Consider the following 19,396-nt stretch of genomic DNA (forward strand, 5'->3'; position numbering starts at 1 on the left):
ATCATCAATTGCATTTAATAACACCAATGGATATTAGATCTTACTGTTCTATTTAATATTTTACTTACTTTTTATTTAAACTTCAGATTCTATCAGATTCTATATTTTCATGCTGTTTCATTCTTAAAACGCTTTCATTCCCAATTCAGGGATATTTGTAGATTCTTACTATTTGAGTGCATGAGTTAAACCTTCCATCTACTGGCTCACTAGGAGGCCTGTCCACCATGAGACCAATCCAGTGCTGAGCCACAAGCTGCAGCAACTGTCATGGTGGAAGAACCCTATGGCCACATTTTGATATTTTTTTCTTCTTGGCCACTTCTTTCATCAGATATTATTCTACAGCTGCCAAAGTCCACACTGCCACCACTGTTCATGGCACACAACTCTAGACCAGTTTGAAATTAGGTGTTCATGTTCAAATTCTGACCTGATCACAGGTCATGGGCCTAGTGTGGAAGAATAATTCAATGTCATGTGGTACAGAACATGGCCAGCTATATAAGCAATCACCTGCAAATAACTCTTGAACCCCTTTGGAAAGGAGTTGTGGTCATGACAGATTACATTACTGACCTTTCCACTACAGCATACTATTCAGTACAGGGATCTTTTGACACAGGCAACCAGTTTATAAAACCAACATACAATGTGCTTAAAAAGATATTCAATTCATCCATGCTCAAATGATGAAGGCTTGATTCTGGAAGCTTGACCATGAGTGACTGAACTCTGTCGTAGAGAAGTGGCACCTTTCTGATCTGAGTCATAAATAGTGGCATAGGATATGATTTCAAGTTCAAATTTTGTAGCATTGAATTCAAATTTATCAATAAAATATATAAACTCTTCAAGATGAAAAATCTGTGTGAAGTTCACCAGTAGACCACAGCGAACACAAATTGAATATCCAAGCCTGAATGCAAAAGTGATTTCATAGCTCCAGAGCTTTATCCTGCAAACCAATAATAATAATAATAAAAACTATGCAGCTGGAGTGGTCAGGTCCTCTTCATCACTGCCAGGGATTCCTAGCTGGTCTTATTGCAATTCTGGGTTCTCATAACCACTGCCACTAAGAATGGAGCTGGAGGCATAAGCAAAGGACAGACCAGTGTCTCCAACTCTCTTATACCTGGGCACTGAGCCTCCACAGCACCCACAAACAACCCAGTAGCCCCACGGGATAGGGCCAATGCCACAGCCCACAGGTTATGTGCTTTTTATGTTTTCTGTTTGCAATCACACTGCAAATTACAGAGCCTTTGTTAATGTTGTCATGACTGAAACACTGATGAATGATTTGAAGCCATTTCCCAAGAAGCATGAAGAAGCTTGTCATTCTGGCTTAACACCCAAACTTGTTTGCAAAAACTACTTTAACCTTCTAGTTTTCTCTAGATTTTCTCTGTCCGGAACCCAATAATCAACTGCAGCAATCTCTCTATGTCTCCCAACATATTTTTGTAATATTCCTCCACAAGGCATGGAACTTCTCCATTTCCAACCTCCTATTTTAGGGAAATGTGAGTTTAGAGAGTTGATAGAAGCCTCTCCAAAAGAGTGGTTTCTTCCTTGGTTCTGGTATATTTTCTTGTCCAAGAATGTCCTTGCCAGGCAGATCATTTCTGCCCCTCTTTCTCTATACAGAAGGAAGGCTAAATGGCTCAAGGGAAGGGTCATAGCATTTAAAGTCTGGCAGACGGTTGTGAGTGGTGTGACTGGGGAAATGTTATTCAACTTCATTGTACTTCAGTTTTCTCTATAAGACTTAAACTGGGGATGAGAAATAGCTAATGTAGTGTTTGGCATGGAGCAGGTATTCCAGTGAGGGATATATATTGATTAATATATATCAGTGATGAGGAGTTAATATATTGAATATATATATATATGTGTGTGTGTGTGTATATATATATATATATATATATATATATATATATAGTCTAGTGATTGGTCTATCTGGTTAAAGCCATACCATTGGATACCTCTTCTTGGATTCCTATGATAAACTAGATAGATAGATAGATAGATAGATAGATAGATAGATAGATAGATAGATGATAGATAGATGATAGATACATAGATAGATAGATAGATAGATAGATAGATAGATAGATAGATAGAGATAGATAGATAGAGTAGATAGACAGATGGGTTCAAGAAAGAAAAAGTTATTTTTAGAACAGATGGGAAACACCTGGAAGTCACTGAACCTCTGCCTTCCATGGGTCTATAAAACAAGCCATCTTAAGCCAGCTGTGGGATGGATAGAGCCACTGATTTGATCTGGCCCCTGAAGCTACCCAGAAATCAGAGTTGAGCTAAAAGAGATACTGAAGAGTTAGTAAACATTCCTTCTCCATTTTAAAAATTTGACTGACTGTGGTCTGGCCAGTTAGAACCCAGCTGGAAAATGGAAATATCTCCTAGTATATGAGGGGAATATTCTGCTTCTCCCAGCAATGACATATATTATAGATGATATATAGGCATCATATATATTATACCCCCCCACACATGTTTACATATAGTAGAACAGTAGTCGGAGTTTTTGTCATTTCTTTGCCAAACTATTTTCAAAGTGCCTTAGAAACTGAAAAATCACTGGAATGTAGTATTGGGAATCTGAACAGCTAGATTCTAACAGTAGCATACTGGTAAACCTACTCTCTTGAAAAAAAGAAAAAATGGTTTGTAGTGTTTGCTGATTTCTGTGGTGTAAATATTCCCACAGTGGCTGATTTCAAGCTATCAACCTGACATCATCAAACACAGAATTGGGAAGAGAAGAGCATAACTGGCTCTTGTGAGCTGGTACAAGCCAGTTCTAACACAGTAGTGGTTCTAAAATAAGACATGTGTTTTGTGAACCAAACCTTACTGTCTGGGTTTCTATTTTCTCATACGTACATCAAAAATTAAACAAGACTAAAGTTTTTCAATTTAGATGTTAATAATAATTATACACACACACACATATATAAATATATTACACATGTATATGCACACAAATGTGTGTGTATGTGTATATACACACATATATACACATATGTTCTTTGCTCAAAGAAACTTGAGAAACTGTAGATTAAAGAAAATTAAGTAGATTTCTTTATAGCAGGACCTCTTAGAGACTTTAATACAGTGATTATGTAAGAGGAAGCTATAGTATTTAGCTTTTCCTAAACATTTTTTTATGGCATAGCTGTTAACAACAACCAGACCTCTGTGTTTGATATTTTTGCAGCTTTGAAATCCAACTTAAAAAAAAAGAAGAAGAAAGAAAGAGGCCTCAAAAAGTTACCACCCTCTTCCCCATGCACACTTTCCAACTCCATTCCTCGCTTTTAAGTTAGGGGAGCTAACTTTTGTTGCATACCTACTAAGTGCTGCATCTGAAACTCAGCTATACCAAAGTTTTCTACCCGGAAAGACAGAAATTATCTCCTACTCAATTCTATATTAGAAATCTGAGCTTCCCTAGATAATTTAGCCAAAGCCATAGTTTGTTTGTTTGGAGTGAAGGAGGCAGCGAACACTGCCAGTCAAAAAGTACCTCTCCCAGGGAGCCTATTTAGAAACAAAAGTGAAATCTAATTCACATTCACATAACCATAACCGCAATCGATCCTGTAGGTGGAGAGCGATTTTAGCAATAGTGACACCTTGTGGCTTTATCTGCCATGGCTTATTAGCCAGGAAGGCTAAAAGAGATTCCTTTCCAGACAAGTCACCCACTGAAAGCGGTGGAACCAAAGTGAAGAGTGCTGAGAATTTTGCAGGGTTATCATTTTGTTTTTTCTGAAATAACCTGAGATAAAAGCAGCAGAGCTGTCTTTTGTTCCTCCTTTTCTCTTATCCTTAGTTCTTTTCTTAGATTCCTATGATAAACTAAGAAGCAAGGAAGTATACATTTATATCCTACTCCACCTATATCCAAAACAAAATAGTCCATTTTAAATGCAAAGGTGACTGTTTATTATACAAAACACTAATGGCCTTAATTTCCATGGGACTTGCAGTTTCTGGGAGGTTCTCTGTATATTCTTTTCTTGTGTTTTCAGAGAGACTTCAGATGCTGCCTAATAAGATGAAAAAACAAACACATTTTTCTAAAGCAGCCAAAGTGCTTTTAGGTTCTTAGAAGATAACAGGGCTGCTGTCAAGTCATTTGAAGAGACATCTGGAAGGCAATTTTACAAAGATGAGGGAAAATAGGAAAGCCAAAACTGGACAATAGAGTAGAGAAAGAGGAAGTTAAAAAAAAAAAAAAAAAGGACTTTTACCAGCCTTTTATTGTAAGACCAAGGACATACACTGGATTCTCAGATTTCACAAGAAGCCAAAACATTGTTTAAAACTTCCATTTGAAATTCTAGAGTGGAGAATTAAGGATGCATGTGAACTTGCTGCAGATTTTCAGGGGTTAAGGCAGTGGGGAGAGAAAAGGTTTAAATTATGCAGAGGCACCATGACTCAGAAGGCAAAATAAAGAAGTGGAAAATGAATGTTTGTGACTTCCACTTATGTCATGCTGCAGGCACATCAACTCTCTGAGCTTCTGTTATGCTACCCACAGAAAAGGGATAAATACCTAGAGGGAGGCAGGACAGTCACAAAAAAGACCAACTCTAAAGCCCTTTGTTTAGCTTGGTGACCTGGTAACTGCCCCTGTGCCCTGTCTCCTTGGTTGACAGGGGATAAAGATGGTGATGGGAGCTCAGAACAAGGGAAAAAGAAAATAGGACTTAAGGGAGACGTAGAAAGGTTCGGAATGAAAGAATGGGATTAAGGGAAGGAAGCAAACAAGCAAGGAGGCTTTGTGAGTACTGTCAGAGACAAGAGACCAATGAAACTATCTTCTCCAAGTAAGTCTTGCTTCCAATTACCTGTAGAGAAATCTGTCCTCAACATCCCTGGATGAAGGGGCCGGGGGCAGTGAGCAGAGGAAGTTGAGCAGGGATTCCATGTTTCTGAACTGTTTCTCATATTCTTTTTTTCCACTAGAATATTCTTCCAACTCTCATCTCTCATTCAAAACCTTAACTTGTCTCTCTAGTAGCACCTCACGTGACTAGTAAGCCCTTTCGAAGGGGTATGCACACCATTGGATACCCCTTCTCAATAACGGCTTGGCAAACACTGCAGAGCACCCACTGTGCACCAGACACGCCAGCAGCACCTGGATGCAGAGGATGAAGTCACAATCCCCTCAGCCCTCCAATTAGCAGCTCACTCAAGAATGCTCTGAATCTCCTTCCCATTCTACATCACTGCATCTCTCTTGCTGTTCTTACTACTGTTATTGGAAACAATTGCTTTCTTCCCAAGACAGGTCCTAAACTACACGGGGGTAGAGACAATGTTTCCATCTTTGCATCTCTCTCTGTGCTGTCCCAAAGCCATTGCACACAGCAGATGCCTCCTGAATAAATGATCATGTATTTGAGTCGAATGCCTGACTGACTGTGAGGTTAGGACTTGTTGCTTCCATTCCCAAAGTGCTACGCTCCAACCTAGTGAGATAGAGGTAGTGATTTTCTCATTGGCTTGTGGCTAGGGAAGGCTAAGGTTCAGCCAGCAAAGAGATTTAGCAGGAGGGCCAGCCAAAAGAGTGCACCAGGGAAATGGAGGTCCGTGAGTAGATAACATCAGATTGGTTAGGAGGCAAAACAGAAAGCGAAGTGGACCCAACCATCCCACCACAAGTGTCCCGCCTGCCCTCGAGCTAGATCTGAACATTCCTTTATTCTTCCTGTCTCCAAACCTATTCCTCATGCCCTAGCCCCTCTGGGCAGCTCTTCTTGGTGGAGTAACAACAGCTGCTATTCTAAGTACAGGAAGCTGTCTTGTAAACAGTAATTTGTTCATATCAAATGTGTAGGACTAGAAACAAGGTAATACATGATAACTTTAATTAACACATTCTCAGATAAGACAACCCTATTTTGAAACAACAAAAAGAAAAATCTTCATAATTCATCCTGAGGAAATAAAGCTCCTTATAACAAAACAACCAAGTTATCTATCAGAAGCTGCCAGGACACTGCCCCTTAATCAGCAGGAATGGGTGGCCAAATGCCCTGTGTGGATGGAGAGCCGCAGCCAGACCGGCTAATCAGTAGATCCCCGACGTCGCCTCACAATGCAACGTCTACCCACGGATGTTTCTCTGACCTCAATTCCCGATCTGGTCTCCTCACTTCTCTTTTCTGTCATTAGAAAACTCCAAGCCAATAAAGATATTTCATTTTCTTTTTTTTAAAGAAAGGCATTTCAGAGATTGGTAGTAGAGAGACAGCAAACAGCAAAAGACCCTGATCTCCTCCTACACTTTCTGCTGTGCCTCTCTGAGCATGAAGGCCAAACTCATTTAGTCCCTTTCAGGCAGGCCATTTCCCTCAGGATAGCGAACCTGGTATAAAGGGGTCTGGAAGGCCAGCGTTCAGTGATCTCCACGTACCTGAAGAAGTCCTAGTCGCCTCCACCGGTCACCTCCGCCGTGTGCTGACTTGTCCAGCTGTTTCCTCCATGACTGAGTGCAGATGACATTGTTCCCTTTCTCCATTCCAAGGTTCTCAGAGGCATTGCCTGTGGTCGACAGAACATTTTGTTCCATTTTAATTGGTATTTAAGGATACTTTCAAGCTAGAGTTATATAGTTTTCCCTTTCTTTGCAGATGTCCTATAAGGCTATTTCTATGTATCTTATTCATTTTTTGCTTGTAAATTATTAATATGAATGATAAATACCCACTTTAGAAAAATGTGAATCCTAAAAAATAATATAAACTGGTAATAAAACTCCCAAAATCTCACCATTAATTACTAAGCTACTAACGTTTCTGTAATCCTACTTTGAGGCATCCATTCTGTCTCCCTTTCTCTCTGTTCCTGAATACAGCAAAATGGACAGATTATTCTATCCAATCTCTAACTCATACAGATTTTCTCAACTGCATTGTATGGAGACAGAGGAATACAGAATTGAGCACCAGGAAAGTTTTAGGGCCCTTTTATTCCTAAGGCCTCCACCATGAACTGGGTTTATGGAGAAGCCGCTCCTCAACACAAGTACCATTTAGGAAATTCTTTCCCTATTTAGGTCACCTTCCTACTGGCCTCTTAATATCAATATACGAGTTGTCAGAAAACAAAACTACCATGGCAGAAGAAAGTGACAGGTGCATAAAGTACCAAAATATCTCAAAGTTTATCAAAAATCCTGCCTCAAGTATGGAAAGTGCAATCCATTTTCCTTCCCAGGGAATATGTAGCAAAAGGATTTTCTTCTCAAGTATTCATTTTAAGATAAGGAGCAGGGAGACAGAGATCTATATGCATTTGATTTGGGATGGTTTCTTTGAAGGTTATTTTGGTGGAATTGTCACTTTAAAGCTATGACGTCCTTTTATCAGAGCACAATGAATGAATGTAAATGGCAGGTAGTCATTGGCAGAGAAAAATTTCCAGTTGTCAGAAAAGGAAAAAATGTGCAGAGATACACCAGAAGAGCAAGTTGGGTAATAGTGGAGATGCTTCTCTTCCAGTTATCTCTAAAAGGAAGTTTGGTATAGTGAGGATTTGAATTTGTTCAGCCCTTTTTCATCAGAGTTTTTCACATTATCAAGGAGGAAAAGTAGTAGAATAAGTCCTCTGCTGGCAGCCTTCCTATCCTGTGGCTTATTAGTGTGTATGTTTCACTAGTAGGGCATAGAATAAAGATTATAGGGAGGGAACGCAGGAATAAAGTTAAGGAAATAAGCTTTCGGCATGTCTGCCTAGGGTTGAAGCCAGCTTCCCCGTATACTTTTTGAGTGACTTCACCAAGTTGACTGGTCTAGTCTCATCTATATAAGGATAATAAAATGAGTTCTTACCTTATAGGGACACTATAAAGATAAAGCAATGTACTAAATATCTTGAACTGAGTGTGTACTAAAAATTTAGTTATATTCTAGAAGCTCTGCCAAAAACTAAAGGCAGAAACTTAGGTGGTTTGACCTCTCCCCGATCCCCTTCAGCCCAAGGTATTGCCTTTAAGGCCAAGACTGTCATATATTTAGCAGGTACAAATTTTGGTCCACAAACTTGAGTGTGCATGAACTCTTCACCTTGTATCATCCTTCAGAGCAGTAGGAGTTTTGTATCAGTTGTGACAGGCTCTTTCCCCTTGGTTATGGCAGAATCTCAAAGATTTCTGTGGTACCTGGAGGGGATGAGCTGCTGATGTCCAGTATATCCCGGCTGCTACTGATTCCTGATGGCTGTTGCCTACTCTGGTCCTTTCGAAGTTCCCTGACTCGCTGTGTCCCTACCCATGTAAGTAAGAGAATCTTAAGCTAATGCTCTGAACCAAGGCACCAAGATCTACCTCCTGAGATGCCCCTTGGCTCAGAGGAATGAGCCCTGTCTCACATCCTTTGCCCCCTCAAAGGCTTTCTCTCCTATCACCCTCCTAGCAAAATCTCAACTGATAAAACCTTTCCAACAATGTGCTTTGGGATTCTTCTGTCTTTCATCCTACTCAAATTTCTGGCTGCAAGGACTACACGAACCACAAAGCCTGGTAACTTGCTTCAAAAAAAAATGGAGGCAGGAAAATCTTAGGGATAACAAGAACAAAGTAATATTTCAATTAATTATTCTGCCACAGACACAGGATACCATCAATTTTCTTTAACGCCAGGGTAGTCAAATGGGAATTTTTTTCCTGCTTCATTCAGCCTTGAAAAAATATATTTTAAGAAATGTAGTATGAGAATTACTTGTAAGTGTAATTTTTTAGCCACATTTCTGCCTAATGGGGCTCTTCTATCCATGAAATCCCCACATACAGGGGCCATTCTTGGCCTCTGCTCCCTCCTCCCTCGGCCACAGGTGCATTTGCCTCCACCTTCTAAGAGCTGTTTCTTAGCTCTTAATGCCTGGAACAAATGCTTTCTCCTCCATGAAGTCCTTTGTGATTCTTCACACCCTCCTCTTTAATTCTAATGAATCACTTCTTTCTCTCACAGCACCATATTTATACCACTACTCCACAATTACTTCTTCTGCATTTTGGACTAGTATTTTGTTTCTGCTTTCACAGGATGATAAGCATCTTGAAAACAAGTTAGGGTAATGACAAATAACTTATTCCTAAAAAGAATTTGAGCCAATTTTAATTAAAGTAATGACGTAAGAGACAGACTAGGTTGCAATGAAAGTCTAGTAAGTTTCTTTATGTTTAAAGGAGAGAACACAAGGGATTTTTTTTTGTTTGCTTTGTTTATGTTTTCAGGCGGTTTTTGTATAAGACAATAACTCTTAATTCTTGTTGCATATTAGTATAAGCTACGTGATTATTTTTTTAAGTAGCAGTGCCCAGGCCCCACCCTCAGAATTCTGATATAGCTGTTCTGAGATGGAGTTCAGGCATTGAAATTTTTAAAAAGCTTCCTATGTGATCCCAATGTATAGCCAAGGCTGAGAAACTTTAGTATAGAGATGAACTCCACTGTCCTGCAATTTATGAAGGGTTTTTAATTGATGTTTCTTATTCTCCTATCTCCTCAATTTCCTAATTTATTTATCATCCTTTTGTATTCATATATTTTTGTGAACCACCTCAGATTCTTTTGAGAATAGGCAGCATTTAAATATGCCACTAAAACGGTGAGCCAGCAATTCCCAATAATCTCTTCCCAGTATACTAAGATGTTTCCATCAAGTTTATAAAACTTATTTTAATAAGTTTTTATTCTATAAAACATATTTTTAAAGAACATTCATTGCATCCTCTCCCCACCACTCATACCTCAAATGCTTCCTTTAGCTAAAGAAAACAGCAAAAGAGATTTTATTTTTTTGAAAAAGACATATATCAAAACTTCAAAAAGTTTGGGTATCTTATAAAACTTGCTTAGGTTTCCCAATGTTCTATTAGTCTAAAATTCTGAATGTAGAGCTGATTAAGAAAAAAGAGTTCCTTAAGAAAAAAGAGATTTTTATATCAGGATTGGGTTATTGAAATAATAGAGCCACAATTCTTTTAGGACCTGAAATTGTGAGACTGAACCAAATAAAACTGAATCATGTGTTTTAAACTATATATTTGGTCAGAACTCTCTTTAGTGTAGCCAAGTCCTTTGTTCATAATTAAATATTATGATAGAATCTACTATAGTTTTATCTTAGTTGAATATAAGCAGTTCTATTAAGCAATTAGGGCACTGAAATTTTTCTAAAATAAGTAGAAAAATTACATAAAATCTTCCATAATTGATCTGATTTAATTCCATAGTACCAAAATTTATCACAATAATTGTATCAGGTCATAGATGAAAAGACTGCCTCTTAATCATTTCAAAACAATAGTAAATATCAAAGATCACTATCCTGACATAGCAAAAGCAAAAACTGCTTTCATTGAAACTTCGAAGGGCACAAATACTCCACTTATTCCAGCTTATTTACAGAAATTTATTCTCTTCTCTACGTAGGTTTCACAGAACTTCTAATACCTGATTTTTTGGCTTCCTTCTGGTTTCACCCTAAAAACCCACCAGAAAATAAATCTTTTATAAATTTAACAAATTAGGTTTTTCAGGACAAAAAAATATAGTGAGAAAAAAGGGGACCATTTTCCCACCAAATAGCTCTGAGGGATGTAGGAGCCAACTCACTCATATTTCAGGCATGCTGGCAAATTATTAGGTTACATGAGCTGTTACAATATCTTTGTGTTATGGTCTCTCCATTAATAAAATAGAAATGAGAGCATCTCCTACTTTCCTCTAACCAAGACGGAAGTTATGAGATATTAAACTCTATTCTTTCTGTGAAGAGAAAAGGAAGAGCTGTCTATATCCATTAATCTATACAGTAGGAACTACACAAATACCTAAATTATATATGTTAGAAATTAATAGAGATTTTTAAAGCTCCTTAAAAGCTTCCTGAAGTATGGACCAATTTTTTACATATGTAAGACATTATTTTTTAAATTAAAGTAGCAAACTCAAAGATGAATTCATTTTCCCTCCTGCGTTCTATCTCATAACCTCTGGGATAAAGCACATTTTTATATCCCTGAATTGCTTTTTTTTTTCTTAATTGGCCTCTCTGGGTAATTCCATGGGATAAAACAGAAAATAGTCTTTGGGATTAGTAATACTGAACAGGTGCGAAATGTACCATTGAAAAGCTAGTTAAACCTCAAAGGTGGACGCTCCAACTATAATTTAAATGAGAGACACACAGCCTCATCAGTGCCCATATGCTGGCCAAGTGGGGATGCTCTTATCAGAGCAATCTTTATAAATGTAACAAGCCTGTTTCAATGCTACCCACAGCGTGAGGCTGCTTTCTATTTTGCATTGTAATAGATTATGCAGCTTCAATTTTCAATGGACATGCCCTAACATATTGGGTCTCTCAGGAGACATAGCAGCGGCATTGACAAGGAGGGGCAGAGGGCTAAGCAATAACGTGCAATATTTAAAATGGTTTTTTTTTTTTTTTTTTTTTTTACAACTAGCAAACTGTGATTCCCAAATAGGATGATTCACCATTTCCTGCTGTCAGATATAATAGCATCTTCTATTGTAGAAGCCTGTTACAGAATGACCATCTAAATATCTTCTGAAAGATATGTGTGTTCACATATTGATCATAAGATACAATGTTTAACTTGTTATATATGAAAAAAATATTGCTGTATAGCTTTTCTTTTTAAAGAGTGGAATAGGGTAAGGGAGAATGTGGCACCAAGGGAACAAAGCCAGCACTGTACCACAGATCACACTAATACCTGCTGATGTTATGTCACCTTTGTCAGAATGGTCTCCAGGTAGTTACTGAGCTAAGTGAGAAACTACAGTGATCAACAGTTCGAGTTTGTCCTGGGACTCAGGACTTTCAGTGCTAAGATTGAGAAAGCCCCAGGCAAAGCAAGGCCAGTTGGCAAACCTCCTGGAAACTTGTCTTTCACTTACCATCAGTGCACACTTTGATCTGAGATAGCATAAAACCATATATTAACTACCCAAACACTGACAACTTTGCTGGGACACACATGTGATGGTATTCAAAAGAAGACAGAATAATGATACACTTTTCGAGATTACCCACACACACACTATACACACACACACACACACACACACATATATATATATATATATATATATTTTTTTTTTTTTGGTAGATGGAGTCTGGCTCTGTTACCAAGGTTGGAGCACAGTGGTGCGATCTTGGCTCACTGTAACCTTCCCCTCCCAGGTTCAAGTGATTCTCCTGCCTCAGCCTCCTGAGTAACTGGGACTACAGGCACGCACTGCCATGCCCGGCTAATTTTGTATTTTTAGTAGAGACAGGGATTTCACTGTGTTGGCCAGGCTGGTCTTGAACTCCTGACCTCAGATGATCCACCCGCCTCAGCCTCCCAAAGTTCTGGGATTACAGGCATGAGCCATTGCACCCAGCCCCTAACCATTATAACTTGGCAAATAATTTCTTGACCATTTTCTAAATGTTTGTATGAGACTTGGGCACTATGATCTTCAAGATGACTGGGAGGTCTTGCCAATATGACGGAAGGAAAATCAAAACTATATTGGGTTGGGTTTTACTAATCTCAATCTTGATGGAATTGTTGATGTTACAATCTTAGCAGAATGTAAGACCAGATATCACAGATTTGAAAATTGTACTGCATTGGACTAGGGTATTCCAATAGGATTTTCCTTTTGGAGGCCATGAGGCAAGGTTACCCATTGTGAGTATCCAGTATCCTGAAGGAAGGGGGGATTCCCAGGGTCAATCACCCTGAAAAGCAGCAGCTCCAGACAGAAAAGGAAGCAGGCAGGGAAACAGGTTGTGAGGCACCCTAAGGGCAGACATGATCTGAGTGAGACCACATTTAGCACTAATCCAGGATGCTCATCTTCTAAACCCCCAGAATATTTAGTAAAATCTTGTAAAACACCTGCTGGTTAGTCTAAGCCAGACTACACAAAGTTAGGGGAAGGGGCTAGCACTGTTTCCACACTTGGAATCAAGGGTTAAAACAGTGTTTCTCAACTTTTTTTGTTACCAACCCTCTAAGAAGCCTTGTTAGGCAATTTTCCCCTAATCGCCTCCCTTTATGAAATGTTAATATTACAGATAGACTGTATATCTCTGTTTACATACCCATATGCACTTCTGTGCTTTATACATAAAAAGAGTAAGATATTATCACCCCCCCAAGAACCAATTTTCACCCCTGTGGGTTTGCTGTCACCCCTATTGAGAATGCATGGGTTGGGGGAAGGATAATTGCTCCAGAGACATTGCATTCTCAGAATATCAAGAGGTGATCTGCAGTGGAGCAAGTAACAACTCACTGGGCAGAGTAGAAAACAGAAGACTGATAAAACCCCAGAAGGCAGCCTTGAGTTGTAAAGTACTTAAACATTCCTAGGCAGAACTTGGTGAGAGACTGCATTCCCTGTAGTCGAACTTGATGACAGTTCTAAGTTATCAATAATATGGTTATTAGAAGAAATGTATTTTCATTTTGTCTTTAGAGGCTGGTAAGCCTAGGGAACATTTTGCTTACAAATGTAAATGGGATATATTTTTGACAAAAATTGATGAAACTGGGACTCAAAGCTCTCAGTGAAAATGAAACATCATATAAACTCAACTGTACCAACAAAAAGGCATATATGTAGAAAGGAATGAAATAATGGCATTCACAGCAACCTGGGTGGAACTGGAGATCATTATTCTAAGTAAAGTAACTCAGGAGTGGAAAACCAAACATCATATGTTCATACTCATAAGTGGGAGCTAAGCTATGAGGATGCAAAGGCGTAAGAGTCATACAATGAACTTTGGAAACTCAGGGAAAAGGGTGGGAGGGGAGTGAAGGATAAAAGACTACAAATTCAATACAGTGTATACTGCTTAAGTGATGGGTGCACCAAAATCTCAGAAATCACCACTAAAGAACTTATTCATGTAACCAGACACCACCTGTTCCTCCCAAAACCTATGGAAATAAAAAACAAAACAAAACCAAAAAAGGCATGTATGATGAAATGTAAACAGAACATAGTGATTAAGTGATTAGTACTCCTGAAAACAAAGCAAAAGTTGTCATAATTGACCAAGAGCAATCCTATAGAGTGTTTCCAGTGCTAGGGCTTGACTAATGTCATGGTAAAGATAGAAATAATAATATAAGAGTCAAAATGCCACAGCTAAGATTTGTGTATTACAAACTCTATCCACCTTCAGTCTTTTGCAATCAGAAACTGTGTTGTCTGCTCCGTGGGAAATAGCATGTTGCATAGTGGGAAATGGATTGTGCTGAGGAGATCTGAGTTCTCTTTACAGCTGTGCGACACTGGACTCCTGGTTCTTCACTTGCTAGCTGTCAATTCGCTAGTCTGTAAAGTGAGGGGACTAAAATAGATGGTCTCTAATATACTCTTCCTCCTCTAACATTATTTAAAGATAGGAAATTACATACTTTGCTTTCCTTTCTTAAGCAGCTAATATTTGATGATCCTTTAAGTAGTTACTAAGCATCTCCCACTTTCCACATTGTAGTAAGTACTGAGTCAGGGTTGGATTAACATAATTCATTCAATGTTATCTCCTTTTTCTACTCAAAAATATCACAATTTATTGTATACAAAATAAAAGGTAAGACCTTAACAGCAAGTAACCCAGAGAGAAGCATGCAGTAGTGTAAATTTATACTAAAAAATATCAGATATTTTCCTACTAGTAGGGTTGGCAAAGAGAAAGGGAAAAAAGACCAGGAGGCTCAGGACACCTAACCTGGAAGAAGGACATGTGAGTAAGAGAGCAACTACCTGGGAAGCCAAGGCTGTTACTGATGGTACCCTTGACTTAACACACTTGGATATATCCTGAGCACCCCAATAGGCTAGTGTGACTTAATGCTTGGGCATGGGTTTTATGATATCAAAATTACCTAAAGATAGAGTCAAACCCTTAGCCACTGTCTTAGTATGAAAAAAAAAAAATGACAGGAATTGGCTTCAATTGTTTAAAACATGGAGCACCGAGTCTATGATTGACGTGACCTTCAGGAAAATAAAATACATCCACAAGTTTTGTCACTTCAAGCTTTGCTTGTTCTTAAATAAGACTAGTGAAAAATTTCTTATATAACACTAGTGAAAGTTATGTAGTCACTAGTGTTATATAAGTGAGGAAAAAATTTTCTATTGGAAACCAGAAGTTCCACGTAATAGAGATATTATTTTTTCATTTTGGGTATTTTTATTGGTAAATACACCACTGGTCAGATTTGAGTTAAAAACAAAAACAAAAACTTGATTTATTTTGTTACAATAAAAGCAGCAAAAAAGTACTATAACTACTATCCCGCTTTTGTATAACTCTAGCAAATGTTAACTGAAGAAAATACTTTCACTTTGTTTTCTCTCTAAGGAATGAAGTCTGCAGCCCACCATTACGGCCCATGTTCTGAAACAACCTGCCACTGAGCTCTGTGACCTCCAGCCACACAGAGCTGCCTGCTGGTTCCTCCATCTATGGCCTATGTTCACATGGTACAGTATGCACCTCTTTGCACTTTATGCTGCCACTAGTCACTTAACTGTCTGTTACCTGCTTGGACTGTGAACTCCCAAAGGCAGAAACCATAATTATTCATCTTAGTGGTTCCTAGCATGTGGCACAACATCTGCATAATGTATGTGCTTGATTAGTGTTAATTGAATGAAAGTAAACTACTTTTATTTTCAGTGGCCTTCTAATTATGTAAAGCAGTATAATTCTAATGAACACTAGAGTCCTAAATGTAACATAACAGTGTATCTCTGTGTTTCAGACATTTTTAAAAAAGAAGTGAATTTTAGTGAAGTACATATTTTCTAATTATGTAAACATAAAATGTCCTCAAATTACTCCAATTTTCTCATGCTCTCTTTTATGTGATTATGTAGGAAAATGGGGCCTCCTGTTATTATCTGTCCTGTTTGGTTTTAATTAGCATTGTTAACATATAACAAAACATGCAAACATAGGAACATCTAGATGACTATAGCTTTCATTTTTTATTCCCATATTTGGAGGCACATAGATGTAGCCACTTGGTACTTAAATATTTCTTTACAAAACATCAACAGACAGGAAAAAAATGTAAATAGAAATGCTAGTAATTTTAATGAGAGCTAGCTCTAAAAATCCAAGATTAACTCCATCTCAAATACCATAAAAAAATACTTATTTTTCTGGACCAATGCTTATCTGGAGCCAGCATCAAACACACAGCTATGACAGATGTCTTAGGACATTTTCCTGAGTAATAAATAAAAAAACAAATATAATGAAGGACAAATACTAACCCTATGATTCCTTTCTTCTGCCCTTCACTTCACCAGTTCTATGTAATATGTTATCTTCTGTAATATCCATGCACAGATTACACATGCTATTGAGAGGTGACAGTGTGCTGGCAGCCCTTGCTCGCTCTGGGCACCTCCTCAGGCCACGGCGCCACTCTGGCTGCGCTTGAGGAGCCCTTCAGCCCCCTGCTGCACTGTGGGAGCCCCTCTCTGGGCTGGCCTAGGCCGGGGCCAGCTCCCTCTGTTTGTGGGGAGGTGTGGAGGGAGAGGCACCGGTGGGAATCGGGGCTGTGCATGCGCTCGCAGCCCAGTGTGAGTTCCGGGTGGGCGTGGGCTTGGTGGGCCCTGCACTCAAGAGTGGCCAGCTGGTGCCGCTGGCCCTGGGCAGTGAGGAGCTTAGCACTCCAGCCAGCAGCTGCAGAGGGGGTGCTGGGTCCCCCAGCTTGGGTCCCCCAGCACTGCCAGCCCGCCAGCTCCACACTCGAATTTTCATGGGGCCTCAGCCGCCCCCCTCAATGGGCTCCTGCCAGGCCCCGGCCTCCCTGACAGGTGCCGCCCCCTGCTCCATGCACCTGGTCCCATCCACCGCCCAATGGTGGAGTGCAGGCACGTGGCACGGGACTGGTGGGCAGCTCTGCCCGTGGCCCCAGCGCGGGATCCACTAGGCGAAGCCAGCCGGGCTCCTCAGTCAGGTAGAGACTTGGAGAACTTTTATATCTAGCTGGAAGATTGTATATGCACCAATCAGCACTCTGTGTCTAGCTCAGGGATTGTAAATGCACCAATCAGCACTCTGTGTCTAGCTCAAGGTTTGTAAACACACCAATCAGTGCTCTGTGTCTAGCTAATCTAGTGGGGACTTGGAGAACTTTTGTGTCTAGCTAAAGGATTGTAAATGCACAATCAGCACTCTGTGTCTAGCTCAGGGATTGTAAATACACCAATCAGCACCCTGTGTCTAGCTCAAGGTTTGTAAACACACCAATCAGCACCCTGTGTCTAGCTCAAGGTTTGTAAACGCACCAGTTGGTGCTCTGTGTCTAGCTAATCTAGTGGGGACTTGGAAAACTTTTGTGTCTAGCTAAAGGATTGTAAACGCACCAATCAGCACTCTGTGTCTAGCTCGGGGATTGTAAATACACCAATCAGCACTCTGTGTCTAGCTCAAGGTTTGTAAATGCACCAATCAGAACCCTGTGTCTAGCTGAAGGTTTGTAAATGCACCAATGAGTGCTCTGTGTCTAGTTAATCTAGTGGGGACTTGGAGAACTTTTATGTCTAGCTAGACGATTGTAAATACACCAATCAGCACTCTGTGTCTAGCTCAGGGACTGTAAACGCACCAATCAGCACCCTGTCAAAACGGACCAATCAGCTCTCTGTAAAATGGACCAATCAGCTGTCTGTAAAACAGAGCAATCAGCTCTCTGTAAAATGGGCCAATCAGCAGGATGTGGGTGGGGTTAGATAAGGGAATAATAGCAGGCTGCCCAGGCCAGCAGTGGCAACCCCCTGGGTCCTCTTCCACATAGTGGAAGGTTCGTTCTTTCACTCTTTGTAATAAATCTTGCTGCTGCTCATTCTTTGGGTCCGTACTGTCTTTATGAGCTGTAACACTCACTGCGAAGGTCTGCAGCTTCACTCCTGAAGCCAGTGAGATCACGAACCCACCAGAAGGAAGAAACTCTGAACACGTCCAAACATCAGAAGGAGCAAACTCCGGACACACCATCTTTAAGAACTGTAACACTCACCGCGAGGGTCTGCGGCTTCATTCTTGAAGTCAGTGAGACCAAGAACCCACCAATTCCGGACACAGTCATGTACTAAAGAACTATGATACATTTTTGAAATATTGTTGATAATCCTAGCTAAATTTTTAGACAAGAAAACAAGCTCAGGAGGGCAAGCAATTTCATAGATCTCAAAAAGTTCGTGTTGAAGTGAAAAACTATTATTTTGGAATCTGTTGATTATTATATAAAGCCTCAATCCATTTCTGAATATTAATGAATTTTTAATAAAGTCATAATTGTCTTTGTTCCAATATGTTTACAATTTACAACTCTACTTACATGAATGCTCAGAGTAGTTTACAATTAAAATATTTATGTGAGACTGTTAACTATAAAGTGAGTGAGAAGAAATAATCATGTAATTCAGTGGTTCTCAACTTGGAGCAATTTTGCTATCCAGGGGACATTTGGCAATGTCTGAAGACGTTTTTGGTTGTCACAGCTGGAGTTGAGGGAGCTGGATGGGTGGATTGTTACTGGTGGATAGAGGCCAGGGTTGCTTGTAAATGTCCTACAATGCACAGGACAGCCATTCCTCCTACTTCAACAAAGAATAATGATGTAGAAAAAGGAACAATAATTCAACCAGAAACCAGGTGTAATTAACATTACTAAACATTAATGTTATCTTTTGGTTTATTTCCTGGCAAATCACAATCAATAGAAGATACCTAATAATAATTTTGCAAAGATTATTGAAGTGTTCTCTATATACCTGGGTTTTCTGTTTGTTTTGTTATTGTTTTTGGATCCTCTGCAAAACCAAAAACTCAGAAGTAGTTTGTCAGTTGTGACAATACTAGGGAGCCAAACTAAGGTATTTTAAGAGTAGAACTTAGAAGCGTATAGTGATAGTTCTCAAACTTTAATGTAAACAAGATTCTCCCAGGAAGCTTGCTTAAGATACAGTTCTAGGAATTCTTGTTAAGAGATTACTATTTAATAGACATCAGCTCAATTGACCACATTTTGAGAAATATTAATTTAGTAGGACAAATGATTAAGTAAGCCTTGCATCAGCATTTCTCAAACCTGGACCATCAGAATTACCTGGAGAATGTCTCCAGAACAGAAATATATAAGTATTCCCAGATATTCCCAGAAATTCTGATTCAACAGGTCTTGAAATGGGGACTACACAACTATGTATACTTTAAATCCCCCAGTTGATTATATTGATGAACCAGGGTTTAGATTAGCTACCATAGATTACTACTATAA

The 19,396-nt window shown here is 39.3% G+C and overlaps 1 long non-coding RNA gene across 1 annotated transcript; it reads right to left on the reverse strand.

The window, feature by feature from the left end:
• Positions 1-3,957: 3,957 nt before the first annotated feature.
• On the reverse strand, positions 3,958-5,150 carry LOC129135585 (uncharacterized). The gene is made up of 2 exons (XR_008536553.1): positions 4,893-5,150; positions 3,958-4,085 (listed from the first exon to the last, which is right to left on the reverse strand). It is a non-coding gene; the product is annotated as an uncharacterized LOC129135585 (long non-coding RNA).
• Between the last annotated feature and the right edge of the window lie 14,246 nt (positions 5,151-19,396).

This window comes from Pan troglodytes, chromosome 6 (assembly GCF_028858775.2).
Source record: "Pan troglodytes isolate AG18354 chromosome 6, NHGRI_mPanTro3-v2.0_pri, whole genome shotgun sequence".
In the NCBI taxonomy this organism is placed as follows: Eukaryota; Metazoa; Chordata; class Mammalia; order Primates; family Hominidae; genus Pan; species Pan troglodytes.